Source organism: Triticum aestivum, chromosome 7B (assembly GCF_018294505.1).
Source record: "Triticum aestivum cultivar Chinese Spring chromosome 7B, IWGSC CS RefSeq v2.1, whole genome shotgun sequence".
NCBI classification, from domain to species: domain Eukaryota; kingdom Viridiplantae; phylum Streptophyta; class Magnoliopsida; order Poales; family Poaceae; genus Triticum; species Triticum aestivum.
Window position 1 is genome coordinate 285,079,259 of NC_057813.1, and position 22,360 is coordinate 285,101,618.

Genomic DNA, 22,360 nt, shown 5'->3' on the forward strand with positions numbered 1-22,360 from the left:
CATCTTTGTTGTACTTATTATTTGGATCTTATTTGTTGGTTTTGAATCTTGCAAGCTGGGAATCAATGAGATGTGTAGGCAACTTTGTTGTACTTATTATTTGGATCTTATTTGTTGGTTCTGAATCTTGCAAGCTGGGAAACACGACATGATGATGCAGAGGACAACAACCATAACAAACAGTTCAAACTTGGTAGTATTATCTTTGTGAAAGTGCGACAAATGTGCTGATCGTGTGCGTCCTGAGAATAATAATTCTAATTGTTGTGCATGTTGATCCTGTGGCACTGATAGAACGAGCGAATGCATTGCTTGTTTTAAGTATAAATTTCTATTAAAGGTAATTAAATTTAAGTAAAGTGACCACTAACTCCTGTTATTACAGTACCAATATAGACCCGCTCGTGAACCGACGTTGGCTGGAGTAGGTTTCTTAATGGAGGCGTTTGAATGCGCCGAGGGTGCACCTTCTGCCGGGCGTGCAGCGGACGAGGGAGGGGTAGTAACTGTTGTCGCCTGTACACACTCAACTTACTGTTGAATCCAGTTCCCCAAGAGCTGAAAAATGAACTGCTGCCGCCACCTACACACTCGTTCACTTGAAGAGACTCCAATGGCGATCCGAGGGGTGAGCCTGCTGGATATGGACTTCAGCAAGGAGTTCCCCTTTGAGTTTGCCGTTCAGTCCTATGGCTGCACCAAGTTGAATGTGATGTACACCAACGATACGGACTCGGTGAAGCTCTGCCTCGCCTCAGGCCTATGGCTGCACCAGGTTCTAGAGCATTCACCCGTTTCATCGGTAGCGCCGACTGCACCTTCGCTAAAGTGGAGAGAAGGAAGAACGCAATGACTTGGCCATCTGGTGCAACAAGCTTGTCGACATCCAGAAGCAATACAAGATCATCAACAACGGGCAGGAGAAGGACTCCGTGGTTGACCTTGCTGAGACCATCATCGACCCCTGATACGCAAACATGCAAGAAGACGACCTGAACACGTGGGAGGTACCTCTGAATCTAGCCTACATAACCTACGCGGCCAAGGACGCATACGCATGCTACGACATGTACAGGCAGATCTTGGACATGAGGGCATGTCTGCTTCCCGTAACCGACGAGTACACGGACAGCCGTAGCGTCATGATCAAGCATTCCACGAAGGTCTAGATGTTGTACTTTATCTGTTTATAAGCACCTTTATCATCTGGGTGTTTCATGCATTAGCCTATGTGCCGTAATTATCTGTTTTGTCCGAAATATTTCTTTTAAGAACCCATTAACCTGATTTCTTTTTTAGTGGCTATTTGCTTATGTATGTGAACTAGTTCACTTGTCCGTAAAAAACTAGTTCACTCGGCTGCCGTGCTTTGAATCTCCTTCCTCCCAACATATTCCTCTCCTCAGGTGGACCCATCAGGTCTCTGAATTTTCTCCCACTTTCTTTTTCGATGTAAACTGAGTTTTCTCCCAGTACTTTCCCCTAGAACTAACTCAACTATCCCACGTCTAGCCTAACAAATAATAATACCCCACGTACTATTAACTCATCAAATTAAAATGATATTTTATTTCGTAAGTTGAAAGTTCTTACAAAATAATAATAATAATTGTTTATATATATATAACTTGCCAAGTTAACTCCTAGTGATTGCGTACATAAGCTTGCAAAGATTTTACTAACGTGCAATCATGTGTTTATGTTTTTATAACATTTCTCCGTCTAGCCCAACGTGATATTTTCACCCAGCCCAGCAAGTCCGTGAATTTCGAGAAAAATGGAAATGGGATTTAAACAGGCTGCATAGATGCTACATCATTGTTTCACCCAGCCCACCAAATGGACTAAAAAAACAAATGGACTGGCTGACATGTGGGCCAGTAGGTCGAAGCCTAAGAAGGCGTTGGATTTACATCCAACGGCCGGCATTCTTCTTCAATCTTTCATCTTCTTCCCCCAACACTGTCGGAACCGCCTGCTCCAGCCTTTGGCATCCAGCGGCGTTGTTTTGCGCTCCTCAGTGAAACGCTACCCCGCCGACGGCCAGGCCATCCTCCACTCCGCACCTCTTGTTATTCTCTGCCGAGTGTAGGCCCACCCTGCACCCGAACCAGTCAAGTTTCCCATTCCTCTCCATCTGTGACTCCACTGCCGCGTCTTACCCATCTCCGGCTCATTCTAGTCTGGGGCCTCGCTGTTGTCCACCGCCTCGGTGCGCTCGGCACGGCGTGGTCAACATACGAGAGTCATCGGAAGAGGACTATACGTGGAGAGCCTAACGACTGGGACCCGTGAGGTCCATGGTCGCACGCAAGGAAAGTTCCTCCTTATTACGCATTGTACGTGCACTGTAAATGTGAAGGGCTTCTGTATTTCACGAAAAAACGTTCCCCCCACTGACAAGTCGGACCCACCAGCTATATCTTCGCACGCAAGGAAGTGCCTCCTTATTACGCACCAAAAAATGAATACCCCCTGCGAGCTGGGACCCACCATAGTGGGTGGCTGACTTGTGGGCCTAATAAGTTGACGAGGACGGAGGGCTTTGTCAACTTAGTCAATATGAACTATTCTAGCACCAGTGACCATACGATGTCCATCCAACGGCCATAGTGCTTCTTCAACCTCTGGTCTTCTTGCTCCAGCCGCCCAAAGCAGCGTCGGTCGTGCCGCGTGCTCCTGCCTCTCGTGGCCGGTTGTGATGCCGCGGAGGCGTCACCGCCCACTACTACTCCTACCGTTGGCCCAGGGTATCCCTCTACTCACCCACACCCCATGTTATTCTGCGGTGACGGCAGCCTCACGCCGCAGCCGAACCAGTGACCCTCATACTCCTCTCCGCGTGGGCATCCACTACCGCGTCTTCCCCGGCTCCATGTCGTCCCCTTCCTAGGCCTCGCCGTCGTCCACTGCCTTGGTGCTCTCGGCGCAGCGTGGTCAATGTGGTCAACGACCGACTTCCATCGGAAGAGTATTGTACGTGGAGAGGCTGACAGCTGGGTCCATGGCCACAACCCAGTTTTTTTGTGATTTGCCAAGTAAGTCGCTTTGTCAGGCCTGTTGGGCTGCAAATCTTTCAAGACGAGGAGAGCTTCATTCGGCTGGCCGAGAAAATGGCCTATTAGTAATGAGAAATGGGTTGTACATTTTTAAAACACATCAAACCGATAATTAGTTTCAAATATCTTTTTTTTTCATTTCGAGATTTTAAATTACATTAATTTTTATGCGTGGAGAATTTGTTGGATTTTATATTGATATACATTTATTTTTAAAATCAGTTTGAATGTGAGTTGAAATTTCGGGATTAAAAACAGTTCGGACCGCACCGAAATATGCAAAATTTCGTATATTTTTTTAACCGTGGCCACAATATGGGTTGTAATGCTAACAAAAAGAATATGGGCTCCAAAAAAACCTTAAGAAATAGCAAATGGGCTGTAAATTATTAGAAATAATGGCAGATGGGTTGTATGCTGTTTTCCACAGATTTGAGGCTTTCCTAAAAAAAGGATGACGCACAAGCAGTGACTGTTGGATGTCCATCCAACGGCCGTCGTGCTTTTTCAATCTCTGCTCTTCCTGCTCCAGCCGCTCAAACAAGCGCCGGCGGGACTGCCTGCTCCCTCCTCCCCGCGGCCGTCTATGCTGCCGCGCAGGCCTCACCGCCCCACGTACTCCCATCACTGGCCTAGCCATCCCTCTACTCACCCACACCTGCTGTTAATCTCTGGCGATGGCAGACGAACCAGTAAACTCGCGTACAGTCGTACTCCCCTCCGCATGGGAAACAACTGCCGAGTCTTCCCTGCCTCCGTGTCGTTCCCTTCCTAGGCCTCGCCGTTGTCGACCGCCCTGGTGCTCTCGACGCGGCCTGGTCAACGTGGTCAATGACCGACATGCATCTGAAGTGGACTGTACATGGAGAGGCCAACAGCTGGGTCCACGGCCGCACGCAAGGAAATGCCTCCTTATTACGCGCAAAATAATGATTCCTCCACCTGACATCAGGGACCCACCGAAAGGGCCTCTATATTTCGCGAAAAAAACTTTACCACCGCTGACAGCTCGGACCCACCAGCTATATCTTTGCACGCAAGGAAGTGCCTCCTTATTACGCACAAAAAAATGAATACTCCCTCTGTTAGCTGGGACCCAGTATAGTGGTAGGCTGACTTGTGGGCCTACTAAGTTGACGGGGACGGAGGGATTTGTCAACTTAGTCAATATGCACGATTCTAGCTCCAGTAACCGTACGATGTCCATCCAACGGTCGTAGTGCTTCTTCAACCTCTGGTCTTCTTGCTCCAGCCGCCCAAACCAGCGCCGGTCGTGCCTCGTGCTCCTGCCTCCCATGGCCTGCTGCGATGCGGCGGAGGCCTCACCGCCCCCTACTACTCCCACTGCTGGCCATGCCATCCCTCTACTCACCCACACCCCCTGTTATTCTGCGGCGACGGCAGCCTCACACCGTAGCGAACCAGTGAACCCTCGTACTCCTGTACACGTGGGCATCCATTGACGTGTCTTCCACGGCTCCATGTCGTCCCCTTCCTAGGCCTCGCCATCGTCCACCACCCTGGTGCTCTTGGCATGGCGTGGTCAACGTGGTCAAGGAATGGCTTCCATCAGATGTGGACTGTACGTGGAGAGGCTGACAGCTGGGTCCATGGCCGCAGCAAGGAAATGCCTCCTTATTACGCTCAAAATAATTATTCCTCCACTTGACAGCGGGGACCCACCGGACGGGCCACCGTATTTCGTGAAAAAAACAATTCCCCCTGACTGCTGGGACCCACCAGCTACATCTTCGCACGCAAGGAAGTGCGTCTGGGCAAAAAAATGATTCGCCTCCCTGACTGCTGGGACCCACCAGCTACATCTTCGCAGGCAAGGAAGTGCCTGACAGTCGGGACCCACTTGGTCGAAGCGTACATAGCGTTGTCATTCTGGTCGCGAACGTGTGTGTACATACTGGTCATTGTAGAGGTGCGCACATGTCGTAGTAGAGGCGCGCACGTAGCATGGACACGTACGTACAGCGGCGAGGGTGCAAGAAAGAAAATACGGCCACGTACGTACATACGGGCAAGGTCTTGAAGGCCTACTCGCGCATACGTACGGCCAGGGCTCGTGTACATGGCTGGGTCGGAACGGAGAAACATCATCGTCGTCGTGTTCATGGGGAGGCAACGGAATGCGTCGTGTTCATCGGGAGGCAACGGAATGCGTCGTGTTCATGGGGAGGCAACGGAATGCGTCGTGTTCATCGGGAGGCAACGGAATGCGTCGTGTTCATCGGGAGGCAACGGAATGCGTGGGAGCCAACCAGCTTGGACGGAATAGGCGATGGAAACGAGGCATGGCGTACCGCACAACGGAGGAAACAGACCTCCTACGTTCAGAACGGGGTCCTATTGATTGAGAGGAGTGTGGCGTACCGCAAAACGGAGGAAACGGACCTCCTACGGTCAAAACGGGGGGTCCTGTTGATCAGGAGGGGTGTGGCATACCACAAAACAGATGAAACGGACCTCCTACAGTCGAAACGGGGGTCCTGTTCATCGGGAGGGGTGTGGTGTACCGCAAAACGGACGAAAGGGACCTCCTACAGTCGAAACGGGGGTCCTGTTCATCGGGACGGGTGTGGCGTACCGCAAAATGGGACTCCACGGGATACTGTTCATCTCCACCGTCGACCTCCTCCAGCATCCACGGGCTACCGTAGACCTCCTCCAGCCTCCACGGGCTCCTGTTCATCCAGCCTCCACCGCGCGCTACTCCACCGGCTACTGTTCAACCATCCCTCCACCGTTTACTGTTCATCCAGCCCTCCACACCACGAGGTCCTGTTCAACCACCCCTCCACGGGCACCCCTCCACTATCTATTGTTCATCCAGCCCTCCACACCACGGGGTCCTATTCATCCAGAGGCAACGCCACCGCTCACTGTTCATCCAAACCCCCCGTAATGCTCACTGTTCATCCAATCGATCGGCTTCAGTTAGCAGCAGTAGCGAACGAATCACTCGATCAGGTTCAGTTAACAGCCATCGATCGATCGCTCGGGTTCAGTAACGCGCCTGCAGTGCAATCGCTCGGATTCAGTTAGAGCCCAACGCCTCGCTCGGGTTCAGTTAGAGCTAACGACTTGCACACACACGTGTACGTGTATGAGAGAAACGCGCATCGCTCGGCCCCCGACCTCCCACTGTAACCGGGAACTCCCCGAACTTTTCCTCCCCCTCACTTCTACCACGGTTTTTTCCGTCATGGACGACCCAAAGAATGTCATGCAGTTGCGTCTCCGGCCCGCCCAGGACGAAAAGCCCATTTTTTGTCATGATTTTTTGTCATAGAAGTAGGAGCCCACCACATCTATGATGATACCAGGTTTTGTCACAATTATCATCATAGAAGTGTCACATGTATGACAGAAAAAAAAATCGTTCGGCCCAAAATGTCACAGATGTGTCTTTTTTTTGTAGTGGAACCAGCCCCAAGTGGGCTGGGCACCACCCCCTCCTAGGGCCCATGCGCCTAGGGTTGGGGGGTACCCTAAAGGGGGCACCCCCTTGGCTTGGGGGGCAAGCCCCCTCCCCCCTTGGCCGCTGCCCCCCTCTAGATCCCATCTAGAGGGGCCGACCCCCTTCCCCCTTCTCCCTATAAATAGAGGGGTGGAGGGAAGGGTGCAACACCACATCTAAGGCACAGCCCCTCCCCTCCCAACACCTCTCCTCCTCCGCAAGAGCTTGGCGAAGCCCTGCCGGAGAACTGCCAGTCCATCACCACCACGCCGTCCTGCTGCTGTTGGAGCCCTATTCCTCAACCTCTCCCTTCTCCTTGCTGGATCAAGGCGCTAGAGACGTCACCGGACTGCATGTGTGTTGAACACGGAGGCACCGTTGTTCGTTGCTTAGATCGGATTTGGCCGCGATTTGAATCGCTACGTGTACGACTCCTCCAACTGCGTTCTTGCAACGTTTCCGACTCGCGATCTTCAAGGGTATGAAGATGCACTCCCCTCTCTCTCGTTGCTAGTTACCCCATAGATTGATCTTGGTGATGCATAGAAAATTTTTAATTTCTGCAACGATCCCCGACAATGGAATCATGAGCTAGGTCTATGCGTAGTTTCTATGCACGAGTAGAACACAAGTTTGTTGTGGGCATCGATTTCGTCAATTTACTTGCCACTACTAGTCTTATCTTGTTTCGGCGGCATCGTGGGATGAAGCGGCCTGGACCAACCTTACACGTACGCTTACGTGAGACAGGTTCCACCAACTGACATGCACTAGTTGCATAAGGTGGCTAGCGGGTGTCTGTCTCTCCCACTTTAGACAGATCGGATTCGATGAAAAGGGTCCTTATGAAGGGTAAATAGCAATTGGCATATCATGTTGTGGTTTTGGCGTAGGTAAGAAACGTTCTTGCTAGAAACCTATAGCAGCCACGTAAAAAACTTGCAACAACAATTAGAGGACGTCTAACCTGTTTTTGCAGCATATGCCGTGTGATGTGATATGGCCAAAAGGATGTGATGAATGATATATATGTGATGTATGAGATTGATCATGTTCTTGTAATAGGAATCACGACTTGCATGTCGATGAGTATGACAACCGGCAGGAGCCATAGGAGTTGTCTTAATTTATTGTATGACCTGCGTGTCAATGAATAACGCATGTAATTACTTTACTTTATTGCTAAGCCGCTAGCCATAGTAGTAGAAGTAATAGTTGGCGAGACAACTTCATGAAGACACAATGATGGAGATCATGCTGTCATGCCGGTGATGATGATGATCATGGCGCCCCGAAGATGGAGATCAAAAGGAGCACAATGATATTGGCCATATCATGTCACTATTTGATTGCATGTGATGTTTATCATGTTTTACATCTTATTTGCTTAGAACGACGGTAGCATAAATAAGATGATCCCTCATAAAATTTCAAGAAAGTGTTCCCCCTAACTGTGCACCGTTGCGAAGGTTCGTTGTTTGAAGCACCATGTGATGATCGGGTGTGATAGATTCTAACGTTCGAATACAACGGGTGTAAGCCAGATTTACACATGCAAAACACTTAGGCTGACTTGACGAGCCTAGCATGTACAGACATGGCCTCGGAACACAAGAGACCGAAAGCTCGAACATGAATCATATAGAAGATACGATCAACATGAAGATGTTCACCGATGATGACTAGTCCGTCTCACGTGATGATCGGACACGGCCTAGTTGACTCGGATCATGTATCACTTAGATGACTAGAGGGATGTCTATCTGAGTGCGAGTTCATTAAATAATTTGATTAGATGAACTTAATTGTCATGAACTTAGTCTAAAATCTTTGCAATATGTCTTGTAGATCAAATGGCCCATGCTAATGTTGCCCTCAACTTCAACGCGTTCCTAGAGAAAACCAAGCTGAAAGACGATGGTAGCAACTATACGGACTGGGTCTGGAACTTGAGGATCATCCTCATAGCTGCCAAGAAAGCACATGTCCTAGATGCACCGCTAGGTGAAGCACCCGTTTTCCCAGCAACTCAAGACGTTATGAACGCGTGGCAGTCGTGTAGTGATGATTACTCCCTGGTCCAGTGCGGCATGCTTTACAGCTTAGAACCGGGGCTCCAAAAGCGTTTTGAGCAGCACGGAGCATAGAGATGTTCCAAGAGCTGAAAATGGTTTTCCAAGCTCATGCCTGGGTCGAGAGATATGAAGTCTCTGACAAGTTCTAAAGTTGTAAGATAGAGGAGAATGGTTCTGTCAGCGAGCACATACTCAAAATGTCTGGGTTGCACAACCGCTTATCTCAGCTGGGAGTTAATCTCCTGGATGACGCGGTCATTGACAAAATCCTTCAGTCGCTCCCACCTAGCTACAAGAGCTTTGTGATGAACTAAAACATGCAGGGAATGGTGAAAACCATTCCTGAGGTATTTTCAATGCTGAAATCAGCGGAGGTGGAGATCAAAAAGGAACATCAAGTGTTGATGGTCAATAAAACCACTAGTTTCAAGAAAGTCAAGGGTAAGAAGAACTTCAAGAAGGACGACAAGGGAGTTGCCGCGCCCGGTAAGCAAGCTGCCGGGAATAAGCCAAAGAATGAACCCAAGCCTGAGACTGAGTGTCTTTATTGCAAGGGAAACGAACACTGGAAGCGGAACTGCCCCAAGTACTTAGCGGAACAGAAGGCCGGCAACACCAAAGGTATATGTGATATACATGTAATTGATGTGTACCTTACCAGTAATCGTAGTAGCTCCTGGGTATTTGATACCGGTGTGGCTGCTCATATTTGTAACTCAAAACAGGAGCTGCGGAATAAGCGAAGACTGGCGAAGGATGAGGTGATGATGCGCGTCGGGAATGGTTCCAAGGTCGATGTGATCGCCGTCGGCATGCTACCTCTACATTTATCTACGGGATTAGTTTTAAACCTCAATAATTGGTATTTGGTGCCAGCTTTGAGCATGAACATTGTATCTGGATCTCGTTTAATACGAGATGGCTGCTCATTCAAATCAGAGAATAATGGTTGTTCTATTTATATGAGAGATATGTTTTATGGTCATGCCCCGCTGGTCAATGGTTTATTCTTAATGAATCTCTAACGTGATGATACACATATTCATAGTGTGAATACCAAAAGATGTAAGGTTGATAACGATAGTCCCACATACTTGTGGCACTGCCGCCTTGGTCACATTGGTGTCAAACACATGAAGAAGCTCCATGCAGATGGACTTTTGGAGTCTCTTGATTATGAATCATTTGACACATGCGAACCATGCCTCATGGGCAAAATGACCAAGACTCTGTTCTCTAGAACAATGGAGCGAGCAACCAACTTATTGGAAATCATACATACTGATGTATGCGGTCCAATGAGCATTGAGGCTCGCGGAGGCTATCGTTATGTTCTCACCCTCACTGATGACTTAAGTAGATATGGGTATGTCTACTTGATGAAACACAAGTCTGAGACCTTTGAAAAGTTCAAGGAATTTCAGAATGAGGTAGAGAATCAACGTGATAGAAAAATAAAGTTCTTACGATCAGATCGTGGGGGAGAATATTTGAGTCACGAATTTGGTACACACTTAAGGAAATGTGGAATTGTTTCACAACTCATGCCTCCTGGAACACCTCAGCGTAATAGTGTGCCCGAATGTCGTAATCGCACTCTATTGGATATGGTGCGATCTATGATGTCTCTTACCGATTTACCGCTATCATTTTCAGGATACGCTCTAGAGACAGCTACATTCACTTTAAATAGGGCGCCGTATAAATCCGTTGAGACGACACCATATGAATTATGGTTTGGGAAGAAACCTAAGCTGTCGTTTATAAAAGTTTGGGGATGCGATGCTTATGTCAAGAAACTTCAACCTGAAAAGCTCAAACCCAAGTTGGAAAAATGCATCTTCATAGGATACCCTAAGGAAACCATTGGGTATACCTTCCACCTCAGATCCGAAGGCAAGATCTTTATTGCCAAGAACGGGTCCTTTCTGGAGAAAGAGTTTCTCTCGAGAGAAGTAAGTGGGAGGAAAGTAGAACTTGATGAAGTACTGCCTCTTGAACTGGAAAGTAGCGCATCTCAGGAAAATGTTTCTGTGGTGCCTGCACCGACTAGAGAAGAAGTTAACGATGATGATCAAGGTACTTCGGATCAAGTTGCTACTGAACTTCGTAGGTCCACAAGGACATGTTCCACACCAGAATGGTATGGCAACTCTGTCCTAGAAATTATGTTGTTAGACAACGGTGAACCTTCAAACTATGAAGAAGCGATGGGGCGGGCCCAGATTCCAACAAATGGCTTGAAGCCATGCAATCCGAGATAGGATCCATGTACGAAAACAAAGTATGGACTTTGATAGACTTGCCCGATGATTGGCGATCGATAGAAAATAAATGGATCTTTAAGAAGAAGACGGACGTGGATGGTAATGTTACCATCTATAAAGCTCGACTTGTCGCTAAGGGTTATCGACAAGTTCAAGGGGTTGACTATGATGAGATCTTCTCACCCGTAGTGAAACTGAAGTCCGTCTGAATAATGTTAGCAATTGTCGCATTCTACGATTATGAGATATGGCAAATGGACGTCAAAATGGCATTCCTTAACGGCTTTCTTAAGGAAGAATTGTATATGATGCAGACGGAAGGTTTTGTCGATCCTAAGAATGCTAACAAGGTATGCAAACTCCAGCGCTCCATCTATGGGCTGGTGAAAGCATCTCGGAGTTGGAACATTCGCTTTGATAAAATGATCAAAGCGTTTGGGTTTATGCAGAATTATGGAGAAGCCTGCGTTTACAAGAAAGTGAGTGGGAGCTCTGTATCATTTCTCATATTATATGTGGATGACATACTATTGACAGGAAATTATATAGAACTTTTGGAAAGCATAAAGGCCTACTTGAATAAGTGTTTTTCAATGAAGGACCTTGGAGAAGCTGATTACATGTAACGCCCCGGATTCGATGTGCTAGGTGTCCGCCAGTTATTCACCGTCGTTGCCATGTCATTTGCTTGCGTGTTGCATATTGTCATCATGTGCATTTCATTTTGCATACGTGTTCGTCTCATGCATCCGAGCATTTTCCCCATTGTCCATTTTGCAATCCGGCACTCCTATGCCCTTCGGCGTCCCCCTTTTGTCTCTCATTGTGAGCGGGTGTTGAACTTTCTCGGAATGGCCCGAGGTTTGCCAAGCGACCTTGGTATAGCACCGGTAGACTGCCTGTCAAGTTTCGTGCCATTTGGAGGTCGTTTGATACTCCTACGGTTAACCGGGTAACCGTAAAAGCCCTCTTTGTGTTGCACCTCAACACCCCTCCAAAGTGGCCCAAAACCCATCCTAACCCCCTCCATGCTCTCGGTCGTTCGATCACGATCGTGTGGGCAAAAACCGCTCCTCATTTGGACTCTCCTAGCTCCCATAATCTATAAATAGGTGCCCTCCCCCGAAATTCGCGGATGATTTCCCCCGAAACCCTAGCCCCGCTCCTCTCGCCCGCCGGACATGTCCGATCTGGAGCCGGACGTGTCCGCTCCGCCGCCCTCCACCAACCAGGAAGAGCCACATGGTCCGCGTCGCCGCCCCGCGCCGCCGGCCCGCCACGGCCTGCATCGGGCCCGCCCAGGCCCGAGCGCCCGAGCCGCTCGTCCCTGACGCCGGCGCGCCTCCGCCCCGCCGCCGGCGTGCACCGTCGCCGCCCCCGCGCGCTGCTCCGCCGGATTGGCCCCGCCTCGCCACCGACCACTGTCCTCCGCCGCTGCCCGTTCCGCGCGTCGCCGGCCGGAGGGCCCCGACGCCCGCATCGACCCCGACCCCCGCCGCCTCCGCCTCGCCAACTCCGGCGCTTCGCCGGTGCGCCGCCTCACCGCCCCTCCGTCCCCGCGCCCTGCCGGGCCCGCTCCGCGCTGCCCGCGCCGCCCGGCCCCTTCCCCGGCGAGCAGCCCCCTCGCCGGCGCCGTCCCGTCCCCGGCTGTCTTCCTCAACTCCGGCCGGATCTACCCCCGGGTGGATGAGATCCACCGGGAGCCGATCCAAACACGCCTCCCCACCCTGGATCTCCTCGTCCCGCTTCGTCCCGTCTAGTTTTTCGGAGGTTGATTTTTGTCTAAGTCCCCGAGGTCCTTACATTATGATGCCATGTTTGACCTGCCATAACTTGTTGCATACTGCTCCGTTTCGTGCGTGTAACAAATCAAATTGTTCGTCATGAGATGCTTTGCACTTCATTACTTTGCATCATGTTAATTTGAGTCCATCTTGATGTGTGAATCATCGTTGCAAGAGTATTATATAATGTTGTCTGCTGTCTGTTAAGAGAACATGTTCATTTGTCATTTTTGCCATGTTTGATGTGTGCATCCTATGAGGTTGATGTCTACATGTGTTTTGTGGTACATCATGCCATCTTTACAGGGGTGTATGCCATGTATTTTTTTAATCAATGTGGTGACTAGAACAAGCATGCAAACTAGGCTTCGTGATGTTGCTGATTTCAGTCCCTGTTCTGCTCTTATTTTTATGCCTTGTAAACTTGATGCTACAGAGAGATCCAAGCATATTTTGAGATACTTCAGTAAGGATGTTTTGAACATATGGTTATTCTATATCCATTCATGCCCCTTTTTGCAATTACGGAGTAGTCTAGCATGTCATTTTCTTGCTCTACTTTTGCTATTAAATGTTTCCTGGCAGATTGTTTACATGTTATTCAATTTTGCCAAGGTTGTTGTAGTTGATCCTTGCATGCCATGAACTTGTTCTTGCCTTGGTTAGTTTCATAAACATGTCTTATTGCTGATGCTATGCTTATCTTGTCATGCAATGACTTGTGGTGAGTGAATCGAGCTCGTGAAGTAGTGTACTTGATGTTAATGTTTTGCTAGGCTGAATCTGTTATTTGGTGATGCTATGTAAACCTGCTGCTACAAGTCATTCGATGAATAATCTGGAGATGTTCACTAGGGATGTTTTGTTATACATGTCATGCTCTATCCATCCATGCCCCTGGTTGCATTTATAGCCTGCTGTAGCTTGTTGTTATCTTGCTCTCAAGTTGCTAAATAATGTTTGTCAGCCTGCCAACATTAAGTTCAGTTTTGCCATGTGTTTTTCTAGTGACCCATGCACCCTATTAACTTGCTCTTACCATGCTTAGCTTCATAAACATGTCATCTTGCTGTTGGTCACCTTTTCATGCCATGTATTGATCTGTGGTGAGTGGTACAAGCTCACCAACATGCCTACCTATCGCTGTTCCCGCCATGTTTGAATCTGTCATATAACTTGCCATGTTTACATGGAGGCCATCATATCTTCTGATCCTTTTTGGCTCATGGTCAGTAAAGGACTTTTGTTATATGCAATTAGTAGATTCATTCCATGCCTTTGTTTTCCATGATAAGTTCATGTAACATGTTGTTTGATAGCTCTAAACATTGCAACCTGATGTTATTTTCTGCAAAGTCTAAAACTGTTATTATTTGCAATCTTTCCATGTGTTTTTGAGCATGTTCTAGTGATTTCTGGAGATAGCTCAGTGTTCATGTTTTGTTATGATTTACCTGTACATCCTGTCCATGCCTTTTGTTCTTATGTTGAGATGTTGTAGCATGTTGTTTTGATGCTTGCAAGATGCCTAATTGCTGTTTTGGATAGTTTGTTGTTATGACTTGTTTGGAGTGTATGTGTTGCACCGTTGCTCCGTTTTGAGTGTGCTCTATATGAAACTTGCTTGATTTTGCATGTAGTTTCATATTATCATGTTGCATCCTTGTTTTTATGTGCTTGCTTGATGTTTGAATGCATTTTGCATCAATGCCATGTTTAATTTGTTTTGCTCATATCTTCTAGGCCGTAGCTCCGAATTAAATGAACTTTATATGTAATTTGACTAGAATCTTGTGTAGATCATCTTGGTGCATCTTAACTTGCTGTTTAACAACTTGAACATAAGGTTTATTCAGATCTGGACCAATTTCGAAATTTGCATATGAGGACTTACCGGAATTGTTATATGATGTTTCCGGCCTCATTTAAACTTGCCTTGATGTGTTGCTCTTGTATGCATCATCTCTTGCCATGAGTAGCTTCATGTAGCTTTGTCAAGTATCATTCTTGTTGTGCATCATGTCTTGTCTATATGTGGTGTGTTTACGATGTTGTGAGCTTCTTCTCGATAGTTCCCGTTTCGTTGCGATCGTGAGGATTCGTTCGTCTACGCTTGGCTCGTCTTCGTGGCTTCATCTTCTTCATGGACTCGTTCTTCCTCCTTGCGGGATTTCAGGCAAGATGACCACTACCCTGGATCTCACTACTATCATTGCTATGATAGTTGCTTTGTTCTATCGCTATGCTGCGTTACCTATCTTTTGCTCATCAAGCCTCCCAAATTGCAATGAACCTCTAACCTTTGACACTCTTCCTAGCAAACCATTGTTTGTCTATGTTACCGCTTTGCTCAGCCCCTCTTATAGCGTTGTTAGTTGCAGGTGAAGTTGAAGATTTCCCCATGATGGATATGATTATGTTGGGATATCACAATATCTCTTTTTAATTAATGCATCTATATACTTGGTAAAGGGTGGAAGACTCGGCCTTATGCCTGGTGTTTTGTTCCACTCTTGCCGCCCTAGTTTCCGTCATACCGGTGTTATGTTCCCGGATTTTGCGTTCCTTACGCGGTTGGGTGATTTATGGGACCCCCTTGACAGTTCGCTTTGAATAAAACTCCTCCAGCAAGGCCCAACCTTGGTTTTACCATTTGCCTCACCTAGCCCTTTTTCCCTTGGGTTTCCGGAGCCCGAGGGTCATCTTTATTTTAGCCCCCCCGGGCCAGTGCTCCTTCGAGTGTTGGTCCGAAATGGGCAGACTGTGGGGCCACCTCGGGGCAACTCGAGGGCTGGTTTTACTCGTAGGCTGACCTATCCGGTGTGCCCTGAGAATGAGATATGTGCAGCTCCTATCGGGATTTGTCGGCACATCAGGCGGCTTTGCTGGTCTTGTTTTACCATTGTCGAAATGTCTTGTAAACTGGGATTCCGAGTCTGATCGGGTCTTCCTGGGAGAAGGTATATCCTTCATTGATCGCGAGAGCTTATCATGTGCTAAGTTGGGACACCCCTGCATTGTTTAAATTTTCGAAAGTCGTGCCCGCGGTTATGCGGTAGATGGGAATTTGTTAATGTCCGGTTGTAGATAACTTGACACCAGATCCGAATTAAAACGCATCAACCGCGTGTGTAGCCATGATGGTCTCTTTTCGGCGGAGTCCGGGAAGTGAACACGGTTTTGAGTTATGTTTGACGTAAGTAGGAGTTCAGGATCGCTTCTTGATCATTGCTAGCTTCACGACCGTTCCTTTGCTTCTCTTCTCGCTCTTATTTGCGTATGGTAGCCACCATATCATGCTTAGTCGCTGCTGCAACCTCACCACTTTACCCCTTCCTTTCCCATTAAGCTTTGCTAGTCTTGATACCAATGGTAATGGGATTACTGAGTCCTCATGGCTCACAGATTACTACAACAATAGTTGCAGGTACAGGTTATGCGATGATCATGACGCGAGAGCAATGTTTGCTTGTTTTGGAGTTCTTCTTCTGCTTCTTCTGCGATCAGGGGATAGGTTCCAGGTCGGCAGCCTGGGCTAGCAGGGTGGATGTCATTTGAGTTTTTGTTTGTGTTTCATCCGTAGTCGGATGATGCTCTAATGTAAGATGATGTTGTATTCGTGTGGCATTGTATGCCTTTTGTATGTATCCCCATCTATTATGTAATGTTGATGTAATGATATCCACCTTGCAAAAGCGTTTCAATATGAGGTTCTATCCTTGGTGGGACCTTCGAGTCTCTTTAGGATAGTATCGCATATTGGGCGTGACATTACATATTAGGCATCAAGATCTATAGAGATAGATTGAGACGCCTCATAGGTCTTTCACAAAGCACATATCTTGATAAGATATTGAAGAAGTTCAATATGGATCAGTCCAAGAAGGGGTTCTTGCCTGTATTGCAAGGTGTGAAATTGAGCTCAGCTCAAAGCCCGACCACGGCAGAAGATAGAGAAAAGATGAGTGTCATCCCCTATGCCTCAGCCATAGGGTATACTATGTATGCCATGCTATGTACCAGACCTGATGTAAACCTTGCCGTAAGTTTGGTAGGAAGGTACCAAAGTAATCCCGGCATGGAACACTGGACAGCGGTCAAGAATATCCTGAAGTACCTGAAAAGGACTAAGGATATGTTTCTCGTCTATGGAGGTGACAAAGAGCTCGTCGTAAAGGGTTACGTCGATGCTAGCTTTGACACAAATCTGGATGACTCCAAGTCACAGACCGGATATGTGTATATTTTGAATGGTGGGGCAGTAAGATGGTGTAGTTGCAAGCAAAGCATCGTGGCGGGATCTACATGTGAAGCGGAATACATGGCAGCCTCGGAGGCAACCAATGAAGCAATCTGGATGAAGGAGTTCATTACCGACCTAGGAGTTATTCCCAATGCGTCGAGCCCAATGACTCTCTTCTGTGACAACACTGGAGCTATTGCCCTTGCAAAGGAGCCCAGGTTTCACAAGAAGACCAGACACATCAAGCGTCGCTTCAACTCCATTCGTGAAAATGTTCAAGATGGAGACATAGATATTTGTAAAGTGCATACGGATCTGAATGTCGCAGATCCATTGACTAAACCTCTTCCACGAGCAAAACATGATCAACACCAGAACTCTATGGGTGCTCGATTCATCACAATGTAACTAGATTATTGACTCTAGTGCAAGTGGGAGACTGTTGGAAATATGCCCTAGAGGCAATAATAAAATGGTTATTATTATATTTCCTTGTTCATGATAATTGTCTATTGTTCATGCTATAATTGTATTAACTGGAAACCGTAATACATGTGTGAATACATAGACCACAACAAGTCCCTAGTGAGCCTGTAGTTGACTAGCTCGTTGATCAACAAATGGTCATGGTTTCCTGACTATGGACATTGGATGTCATTGATAATGGGATCACATCATTGGGAGAATGATGTGATGGACAAGACCCAATCCTAAGCATAGCACAAGATCGTGTAGTTCGTTTGCTAAAGCTTTTCTAATGTCAAGTATCATTTCCTTAGACCATGAGATCATGCAACTCCCGGATACCATAGGAATGCTTTGGGTGTACCAAATGTCACAACGTAATTGGGTGGCTATAAAGGTGCCCTACATGTATCTCCGAAAGTGTCTGTTGGGTTGGCATGAATCGAGACTGGGATTTGTCACTCCATATGACGGAGAGGTATGTCTGGGCCCACTCGGTAATGCATCATCATAATGAGCTCAATGTGACTAAGTAGTTGGTCATGGGATCATGCATTACGGAACGAGTAAAGTGACTTGCCGGTAACGAGATTGAACGTGGTATTGGGATACCGACGATCGAATCTCGGGCAAGTAACGTACCGATTGACAAAGGGAATTGTATACGGGATTACTTGAATCCTCGACATCGTGGTTCATCCAATGAGATCATCGTTGAACATGTGGGAGTCAAAATGGGTATCCAGATCCCGCTGTTGGTTATTGGCCAGAGAGCTTTCTCGGTCATGTCTGCATGATTCTCGAACCCGTAGGGTCTACACACTTAAGGTTCGATGACGCTAGGGTTATGAGGAAGATTTATGTGATTACCGAATGTTGTTTGGAGTCCCGGATGAGATCCTGGACGTCACGAGGAGTTCCGGAGTGGTCCAGAGGTGAAGATTTATATATGGGAAGTTATCATACGGTCACCGGAAATATTCGGGGGTATACCGGTAGTGTACTGGGACCACCGGAGGGGTTCCGGGGGTCCACTGGGAGGGTCCACCTGCCCCGGAGGGCCTTATGGGCTGTAGGTGGAAGGGAACCAGCCCCAAGTGGGCTGGGCACCACCCCCCTAGGGCCCATGCACCTAGGGTTGGGGGGACCCTAAAGGGGGCACCCCCTTGGCTTGGGGGGCAAGCCCCCTCCCACCTTGGTCGCCGCCCCCCTCTAGATCCCATCTAGAGGGGTCGTCCCCCTTCCCCTTTCTCCCTATAATAGAGGGGTGGAGGGAGGGGTGCAGCACCATATCTAAGGTGCAGCCCCTCCCCTCCCCAACTTCTCTCCTCCTCCGCAAGAGCTTGGCGAAGCCCTGCCGGAGAACCGCCACTCCATCACCACCACGCCTTCGTGCTGCTGTTGGATCCCTCTTCCTCAACCTCTCCCTCCTCCTTGCTGGATCAAGGCGCGGGAGACGTCACCAGGCTGCACATGTGTCGAACGCGGAGGCACCGTTGTTCGGTGCTTAGATAGGATTCGACCACGATCTGAATCACTACGTGTACGACTCCTCCAACCGCGTTCTTGCAATGCTTCCGACTCGCGATCTTCAAGGGTATGAAGATGCACTCCCCTCTCTCTCGTTGCTAGTTACTCCATAGATTGATCTTGGTGATGTGTAGAAAATTTTTAGTTTCTGCAACGATCCCCAACATCTATGTACTGTTATTTTTAGGTTAGATTGAAGTGATTGGTAGGCATTTGTTATCAAGCAAGCTTCTTTAAATTTCTGTTGTTATTTGCACTGTATTCCACGCACACCTCATGTGAATCTGTGATCGTATCCATAGACCAGTGAATTTATTGCACTATTTGCTTGCTGTGAAGTATTCAGTATTTGTTACATTATGTCTTTAAGTAGTAAAATTGAGAATGGCAAGCAAAATTCTTCAACTGAACTGCTCTTTCATTATAACACTGCTAAATGTGTTTTTGTGTATATAGAATTGCATTCATTTCCTCTTCTTTTAGTAGTTACATAGCTTGAGGTCTGTATATTCTTTTGAATAGGATGTACTGTTCTATGCAGAAGATCTGATTTGCACAAACATAGTTATCTGCATGTGTTGCCTGACTTGGTATTTGTTATATCCTGTTGGTTGAATGGATGGTGGTGCCACTATAGTGGTAACAGTGGTAGTTTATTCAGGTTGCTGTGAGGTTAATCCCTTTGGCAACATTCTTTGAGAATTTTGTAATGCCTCCTTTGGGGTGCTGATACACTATTACACATGTTCTATGGTATGTGAGTTGATGTTGTTGCTGCAAGCATTGATACAATATGTCATGTGCAGGGAGCTCCGCATTTGAGTCTCGGCCACCCTCCACAGCAAGGAGCTCGGCCAAGGGAGCAAGCAGCGCTACTGGTTTCTTGAGGCCGGATCGTGTAAGATGGTGCACCATGGCGTGCGGCGGCCTATTCTGTCATAGTGGTATTTTATATGGTCTCATCCAGCACTGAGTATCAATATGTTGTTTTAATCCTGATGATGGTGTTGTAGCATAAAGTGGTTACTTGTCTGATGCACATTGTTCTTTGCAGGGTTATGATATTTCCAAGGAAATATACTTACCCTGATGTGGCTAAGGTGCCCATTTGCCCTTTCTGAAACAATTTTACTTCGTTTTGTGTTCTTGTATGTCCAGTTTCACATTGCTGGTATTTCATGCCATATTCATCAATCCTGCTCACATTGCTCGTGTTTTTTCAGTAGCAAATAAACAAATAAAGTAAATGTACTATATCTTGGTATTCTAGAACTTCAGTGCCTCATAGAAGTTGCTTTATGTCCTCTTTAGCTTGCAAACCTGATGATTTGTTGTCTGTTCTCATTTCTTAAGTTTGAAATGTTTCAAACTCTCATGTGCCCCCATCCTCAACTAGATTTGTATGCACCTTAGTATAATAAATACATTGGTCATGTAAATATCATTGGGAACTATATCTGTGTCCATATGCTTTTGCCAGCATTAAATGGTGTAAGTAGAGGTTAGAAATGCAGAACTGTGATGTTGTGCTGGGAGCACCTTTGCTACAGTCATGGGTTAGGTTTCAGCTTCACATCTTCTCAGGTTTAACTATTGGTTTACATTGAAACTATAGCAAGTGTCAAATGAATGCATAGTGTGCAATTTGGCTAGTAATCTAGGCGCGCATAAGTATCAGGCCATATGTTTTCTTATAAGCAAACTATACTGATGGTTGTAAGATGAGTTAAAATTATACTAGTGCTATCGTGATTTTCATATTAAATGTCATTCATTTATTAGTTTGATGTTCTATATGCTTCTAATGCGTGATCCTTTCAATGCTAGGTGATTTGATTTTCAGAAGTTGGAAGAGGAAGACGATGAAGCATGGTGTTTTTCTATCAATCTGCCTCTTGTTCTGGTTGTACTCTGTAGCTAGTTATATTGTAATCGGTATTAGTCAGCACATCTATTTCTATGAATACCATGTAAAGACTGTAATAGGCTGATTTTGCATATCATTTCGAGAATTTAGTTCTGTTCCATTTAAAATATTTGTCGTTGTACTGTGAAAACGTGAGAAGTAGAAAGTTGGCAAGTTGGACCAACTTAATGAAAAAGGTGAAGTCCCCAAAAGTAAATGGACTGTAAAATGGCTGAGGCCCAAACAATAATTGGGCGAATTGGGCTAGAATTGGACAGTAAAAGGCTGAGGCCACCAATGGATTGAAAAAAATGACTTTTAAAGGCTATATCCCAGAAAATAAAAGGCCGAATTGTTGGGCCATGCCCATGTAGCTAATCAAAGCATAGAAAAACTACAATAAATGGGTTGAACTAATGGCTCAGCCCATATAAACACCGAATTGGACCGGGCTGAATCTTATCAACAACCTTTTCAATTCGTCGCAATTTTGCCACGTCAGATTGCCACGTCGGATCCGACGTGGTCTGGGAAGATAGCCAGTGACCAAAACAAAAGGTCATGGGTTCAACGACCTTCTGTTTTGGTCGTAAACGTCTACGACCTTCTCACGGAGAAGGTCGTTAATTTTAGTTTACGACCGCCAGCTTTTGACCTTCTATTTTTGGTCACAAAAAGGTCGCAAATGAAAAACAATGACCTTTCATTGACCAATAGTCAAGGTCACAAGTTGACATATTTCTAGTAGTGCATCTTGTTCAGTTGAACCATTTTTGTTGTGTTCCCTAATCGAAAACAGTTTGTCCGAGTGAACCGTATGCCGTATATCACACAACTTGATCTAGATAACCGTTTATGTTGCATTCCCTAATAGCAAACAGTTCAGCAGAGCGAACTGTATGCTGTATATCCCACACACCTTTATATAGCCTCCCATTTCTGTTGTTCTGCCACATCGCAAACAGTTCTTATGGATTAACCATTTGTCACGCATTGCACACGCTACTGTAACCTGAACCATGTTTGATGTATCTGCCATTGCAAACATTTTGCATCTTTTTTTACCATTTTTATGTCATTGTTTATGATTAATGCATTGCACATAGTTTCGTCAAAGGGTCTCGGATCATAGTGTCGCCTTAGCGGCATCCTACAGTAGTGAGGGTGTTCCAGTGCAAAACACTTGGAACATCCAACATCTCCACAAGTTCGCAACTCAAATTCTTGTAGTAAAAGAACTCACCTAATCAGTCTAGGCTTAACATATTTCTTTTCTATAAGATATTTAATAGAAGCATGATATGTGTGAATAGTAACTTTAGAATCAACATTATAAGGTCTGAATTTATCATATGCAAACACAACTGCTAAAAATTATTTCTCAATAGTAGCATAGTTTATGATTACTATCCAAGGTTTTACCAGCATATATAATGAATAACATTTAATTTCTTATCAACTCTTTGACCTAAAACAACACCAATAGCATAATCACTAGCATCACACATAATTTCAAAGGGTGGGCTCCAATCAGGTAGTTGAACAATAGGTGCAGAAATTAA